Source organism: Octopus sinensis, linkage group LG20 (assembly GCF_006345805.1).
Source record: "Octopus sinensis linkage group LG20, ASM634580v1, whole genome shotgun sequence".
NCBI lineage: Eukaryota > Metazoa > Mollusca > Cephalopoda > Octopoda > Octopodidae > Octopus > Octopus sinensis.
Window position 1 is genome coordinate 6,590,693 of NC_043016.1, and position 7,406 is coordinate 6,598,098.

Consider the following 7,406-nt stretch of genomic DNA (forward strand, 5'->3'; position numbering starts at 1 on the left):
GCCAGGTAAAATGCTTAGCAGCATTTCATTGGCTTTTATGTTCTGAGCTCAAATTCCACCAAGGTCAACTTTACCTTTCAGTCTTTCAGGGTTAATAAAATAAGTATCAGTTGAACACTGGGGGTTGATGTGGTTGATTTAACACCACCATGATCGAAATTGCTGGCCTTATGCAAAAATTTGAAACCATTATTATTATTATTATTATTATTATTATTATTATTATTATTATTATTATTTAGTAGTCTTATCATTATTATTATTAATATTATTGAAGAAATTTATTATCTAATAAAGTGGTGGCAGGATTGTTAATGTGTCAGGAAAAATAAATACCTTCTGGTATCTGTTCTTGTTCTTTACACACAAATCCCATCTAAATCAGCTTTGCTTTCCATCCCTTTTGGAGTTGACAAAACAAAGTACTAGTCATGTACTGGGGTTGATGTTATTACTAACCCCTTTTCCATAAAAATTGCTGGCTTGGGCCAAGATTTGAAATAATCTTTATATTTATTGTTGTTGTAGTTATTATTCTAATCATTAAGGTAGCAAGCTGGCAGAATCGTTAGCAGACCAGGTGAAATGCTGAGCAGTATTTCATTTGTCTTTATGTTCTGAGTTCTATTTTCACTGAGGTCACTTTTGCCTTTCATCCTTTTGGGGGTTGATAAAATAAGTACCAGTTGAGCACTAGGGTCAATGTAATTGACTTAACTATTCCTGAGTAAGATTGTAAAAAAACTGCACCCCTCTGCCAAGCCATGTTGAGCCTGTGTGGCAGAGTAAGCTCATTGAATCAGAATGATCTCACGTTCAAATTCACAGCCTCTACATCAGACTATGGTTGGTGGAGAGAACATGCTGATGCCTTTGTACTGCAGTGGACTGTACATAGGCAATCCAATCCATTACAATACAGTGTGACAAGTTGGCAGAAAAAGATATACATCATTTCGGAAGAGTTTAGAAGCTGGCTGCCCACATGGTTCTTGGTCTCAAGCATTTGTCTTATGAAGGAAGGCTGAAGACACTTGACCTTTATTCTTTCAAAAAAAGCCGCCACCGTGGTGATCTCATTCTCACTCACAACATCATAAGCAGAAAGTGTAACCTTCACTCCTGCTCCAGAGTGTGGGCTGTGGGGGTCACTCTCAAAAGCTCTATCTATGACGATTTCATCTCAATTGAAGGAGAGGGGCTTTCTCTGCCCGGGTTGCGGATCCGTGGAATAAGCTGCCGGACGAGATAGTGAAGATGCCGATGACCGCTCGGTTCAAAGTCTCTCTTGACCAGAAATGGCCCGAACTCTTTGTATGACCACCCTCCCTGTACGTAACTCCCTGTCCCCCTACATGGCCTTGCTTTTGCTTTTTGAGCCAATAAAAATTGAATTGAATTGGACAAAATGCTTAGTGGCATTTCTTCCAGCTCTTTTCATTATGTGTTCAAATTCTGCCAAGGTCCACTTTGCCTTTCACCTTTCCAGAGGTCAATTAAATAAGCTTCAGTCATATACTGGAGTCAAAGGTATCAAACTGACCCTTCTACCCTCAAAGCTGTTAGTCTTATGCCTAAATCAGAAACCATTATAATTAACTGATGTTGTTGTTGTTGTTACTATTTCTATAGAAATTCCTGTAAAAATACAAACACAACAATGAAAGCATTTGAGGTGCTGGTATGTCCACACGATTAAGATGATTGCTTCACATTTCTTTGATTTCAGGCATACTCCCACTGCATGACCCCTTGAACAAGTGTCTTTTGCATCCTAGATGTGACCAAAATATTGTGAATGGAATTTTGACCATTCCTGTCCTTGGGCTTATCTTCTACCCAGTTTAGCACCACCATCTGATCTTTCAGTACTTTTAGCAGAATCCCAGCTATTGAAAACACTTAGGCCATGTTTATCTTCTCAAGACAACTTCTTACCTTTCCTCCTCTCACCAATCTCAAAGACTTTGAAAATGGCTCATCAAGGATGTCTTCAGGTATTTGCTAGAATAGCAGTCAAATACATCTCAAATCACATGCTACTCTCTTTTTTTCAAAAGGACACATTGGATAGCTACAGTCCAAGGTACACTGTGTTTGAATAAAAGATAGGATGATTGATGCTGGGATATCTTTGACCTTATGTCAACTGGGTAAGGATTGACCATCGATTAAGCAAGGACATTGACAAGGAAGTAGCTGGATAAGGATTGACCATGGATTAAGCAAGGACATTGACAAGGAAGTAGCAGGATAAGGATTGACCATGGATTAAGCAAGGACATTGACAAGGAAGTAGCTGGATAAGGATTGACCATGGATTAAGCAAGGACATTGACAAGGAAGTAGCTGGATAAGGATTGACCATGGATTAATCAAGGACATTGACAAGGAAGTAGCTGGATAAGGATTGACCATGGATTAAGCAAGGACATTGACAAGGAAGTAGCAGGATAAGGATTGACCATCGATTAAGCAAGGACATTGACAAGGAAGTAGCTGGATAAGGATTGACCATGGATTAAGCAAGGACATTGACAAGGAAGTAGCTGGATAAGGATTGACCATCGATTAATCAAGGACATTGACAAGGAAGTAGCTGGATAAGGATTGACCATGGATTAAGCAAGGACATTGACAAGGAAGTAGCTGGATAAGGATTGACCATGGATTAATCAAGGACATTGACAAGGAAGTAGCTGGATAAGGATTGACCATGGATTAAGCAAGGACATTGACAAGGAAGTAGCTGGATAAGGATTGACCATGGATTAAGCAAGGACATTGACAAGGAAGTAGCAGGATAAGGATTGACCATGGATTAAGCAAGGACATTGACAAGGAAGTAGCAGGATAAGGATTGACCATGGATTAAGCAAGGACATTGACAAGGAAGTAGCTGGATAAGGATTGACCATGGATTAATCAAGGACATTGACAAGGAAGTAGCAGGATAAGGATTGACCATGGATTAAGCAAGGACATTGACAAGGAAGTAGCAGGATAAGGATTGACCATGGATTAAGCAAGGAGATTGACAAGGAAGTAGCAGGATAAGGATTGACCATCGATTAATCAAGGACATTGACAAGGAAGTAGCTGGATAAGGATTGACCATGGATTAAGCAAGGACATTAATAAGGAAGTAGTGGACATTAGATAATGCGCTTCGAGATATGTTGTCTAAATATGAAAGAATTGTTGGGGTGGCCACATCTAGAACATCTTTGATTTTATATGTGTTCAAAAAGAACTGAACAAGTTCCAAATAAGGAATAGAGTCCTAAATACACTATATCTGAATAAAATGCAGGATGGTCACTATTGGAATACCATTGATCACAGGTCTACTGAATCAGGGCTGACCAAGGGCTAAATAACAAAAATAAGCCAGTAAAAATAAGGTAATGAGCATGAATTGGTAAGAGGGAAAGTGATCTATGAGAATAAGAAATTGTTGTTTAGCCCCAGGTCAGTCTTGATCCAGTATGCCTATGATCAAAGCTGCTTTAGTCCCAGCTACGTAGCATATCTAGGATTACTCTTGTGTCTATCTTGTTTTGCTTTTGTTTAGCTCCAGATCAGTTCTCATCCACTATATCTGATCATTGCCAGAGCAGCCAACTGGCTTCTGTACCCGTGACACGTAAAAGGGCACCATTCGAGTGTGATTGTTATCAACGTCGCTTCACTGGCACCTGTGCCGGTGGCACGTGTAAAAAGGATTCGAGCGAGGTCGTTACCAGTGCCGCCTGACTAGCCCCCGTGCCAGTGACATGTAAAAGGGCACCATTCGAGTGTGCTCGTTACCAACGTCGCTTCACTGGCACCTGTGCCGGTGGCATGTGTAAAAAGATTCAAGCGAGGTCATTACCAGTGCCGCCTGACTGGGCCCCGTGCCGGTGGCACGTAGAAAGCACCCACTACACTCTCGGAGTGGTTGGCGTTAGGAAGGGCATCCAGCAGTAGAAACTCTGCCAAATCAAGATTGGAGCCTGGTGCAACCATCTGGTTTGCCAGCCCTCAGTCAAAACCGTCCAACCCATGCTAGCATGGAAAGCGGACGTTAAGCGGCGATGATGATGATGATGATGATATACTAATGATCTTTATACTAATGCTCTTTATTATGGCATAGAATTCCTAGGACTACATTATCTCAATGTGTCTTCTTTGTTATCTTGTTATTGATGTTCAGCCCATAATAAGGCTTGGTCCAGCAGACATATTATCAAAGATATTTCAGTTGTAACCATCTCATCTTTTATTCAGTCATAGAATACCTAGGACTACATTAACTAATGTATCTTTCTTTGATGCTGCTGGTATTTAGTCCCAAAACCATCTCTGATCAAAACAACCTGTTGAAAATGTGCTCTGCCAAAGGCAAAGATGATGATGGTGGTGATGGTAGTGGTGTTGGTGGTGGTGATTGTGGCGATGATTATGATGGTGGCGGCAATGATTAAGGTAGTAGTGGCGATGATTATGGTGGTGGTGGTGGTGAAGGTGGTGGTGGTGGTGGCGGCGATGATTATGATGGTGGCGGCAATGATTATGGTGGTGGTGGTGGTGGTGATGATTATGGTGGTGGTGGTCGTGATGATTATGGTGGTGGTGGTCGTGACTGTGAGGATGATTACAATAGTGGTGGTGGTGGTGGTGGCAACAGCAGCTGCTGTTGATGTGATGATGATGATGTATTTTATTTTTATGTTTCTTTTGCTTTGTTTTGTTCTCTTTATCTCCCCCCCCCCGCCCCCGCTCTTTCTAATTTCCAATATTGATTCAAAAACATAAGTTAATGGATTTTGTCTTAATTCATGTTTTTGTTGTTGTTGTTGCTGCTGCTAAGGAAACTGTCATTCATTAATTAGTTGATGGATTTATTTATGATTTGAAAATTATGTTTATCCCTAAAAAATCACACAGGGTCCCAAATTATCTTTAATTACCTTCAATTATCCACTAACTATCCAATATTCAACCCTACTGCCTCAAGGCAAATCTATTTTTGCACACAATTTGCCTCACATCTGGCGATAATTTAAGAGAATGTGGTGATGGTGGTCGTCGTCATGGTGGTCATGGTGGTCATGGTGGTCGTGGTGGTGGTGTTGGTGGTGGTAGTGGTGGTTATCATTGTTGCTGTATTTGATGTTGTTTCTACTACTACTGTTGTAGTAGCTGCTGTTTAATTTTTAATTAAATCATATCTCCTGCAAGCTAAGACTTGATCAACCCCTACTGAGCATTAAAATAATATTGACAGTAATAATAATAATAATAATAATAATAATAATAATAATAATAATAATATCAATAATGATGATAATAAGTCTCCAAAACAATGAAATTAGGCTGTAAATCAAAATAGAATGGAAAACAACAAAGCAGATCTTTTAGTCACAAAGAGAAGAAACCGTTTATTGTCATCAGCGCCGTGCATCCATTTGAGTGAAGACAAAAGACAAAAGAATAAGTAGAATATTACACCAGCTTAAAGTTTGAAAATGTTAAATCCTGGAATATAGAACTTAAAAATAGTCATGACCACGGAACTACCGTGGGTAAGTGTCTTCTGCTTAATAGCTTTGGGCCAACCGCAACTTTGTGAGTTGATGTGGTAGACAGAAACTGAAAGAAGCTCAATGTATTTGTGTGTGTGTTTTGCATACATGTGGCACGTAAAAGGGCACCATTCGAGCATGATCGTTACCAATGTCGCTTCACTGGCACCTGTGCCGGTGGCACGTGTAAAAAGGATTTGAGCGAGGTCGTTGCCAGTACCGCCTGACTGGCGCCCGTGCCGGTGGCATGTATAAAGCACCCACTACACTCTCGGAGTGGTTGGCATTAGGAAGGACATCCAGCTGTAGAAACTCTGCCAGATCAAGATTGGAGCCTGGTGCAACCATCTGGTTCGCCAGTCCTCAGTCAAATTGTCCAACCCATGCTAGCATGGAAAGCGGACATTAAACGATGATGATGATGATGATGATATATATATTATCATCATCATCATTTACCATCCATTTTCCATGCTGGCATGGGTTGAATAACTTGATAGGAGCTGGCCAGCTGCCTAGACTCCATGACTGTTTTGGCATGGTTTCTACAGCTGGATGCACTTCCTAATGCCAACCCCTTTACAGAGTGCACTGGGTGCTTATACACTGTACTGGCATGGGTGTTTCTACATGGCACCAATATAAGTGCTTTTCATGTGGTGCCAGCATGCAAGATTAGGGACACTCAGCTGAAGGGAGAGGTAGGGGACGTGCCGTATACGCAAGGACAACCATGATTTTACTTAACTTGATGTGTCTTCTCAAACACAACGAAGCCCCAGAATTATCAATCCCTTATTATCCCCTCTGTGAGGCCCAATGTCTGAAGATCCTTCCTGGGTTTACCCTTCGAAATATTCCCTCTAGGATTAGAAATTGGCTCCTCTTGATGCAACTGTCTTCAATCATATGCATTACATGGCCATACCAGCGCAATTTTCTCTTTTGCACACTACATCTGATCCCTTCTACACCCAGTTTTTCTTTCAAATCACTTACACTCTCTCATATATGCACACTGACATTACCGATCCAGCAGAGCATACTGGCTTCGTTTCTTTCAAGCCTTTACATATCCATAGTTGTCACAGCTCATGTCTCACTGCCATGTAGCATAGCTGTTCATACTCATGCATCATACAATCTATTTTTCATTTTGAGGGAGAGGCCTTCATTACTAACAGAAGTTGTAGCTCCTTGAACTTCACCCAGCCTATTCTTATTCTAACAGCTATGCTTTCAGAACAACCTCACCCACAACTAACTTGGTCGCCTAAGTAACAGAAACTATTACTTCTAAAGATCCCCCTTGACATTTATAGGAGTCTATTTTTTGTACATTCCTGGTGTTTAATGTACCTGCACATCTGCCACATGTAAAAACTTTCTCCGTTAGTCTTCTAGTGAACCACTGCACTTCTCATGTGTCCTAGTTTGCATTGAATACACCATGTGGAGTTTCTCCCAACACCTTTTCTATATATTGAGTGAGGCCATCTCTCTGATTTGTCTGTTTTCCTACTTATCACTACTTTGGTCTTGGTTAAATTAACTTTAAGGCCCTTCGATTCTAGACCTTGCTTCCATACCTGTAATTTCTTCTCTAGTTCTGGTAGTGATTCAGCAATAAGAACAGGGTCATCAGCACAGAGGAACTCCCGAGGGCAGCCAGACTTAAACTCCTCAGTTATAGCTTGGAGGACTATGAAAAACAAGAGGGGACTAAGAACCGATCCTTGGTGAACTTCTACATCTACACTGAATTCCTTGCTATACTCATTAGTGACTTTCACCTTACTGATAGCATTCCTGTACATGGCTTTTACAGCTCTCACC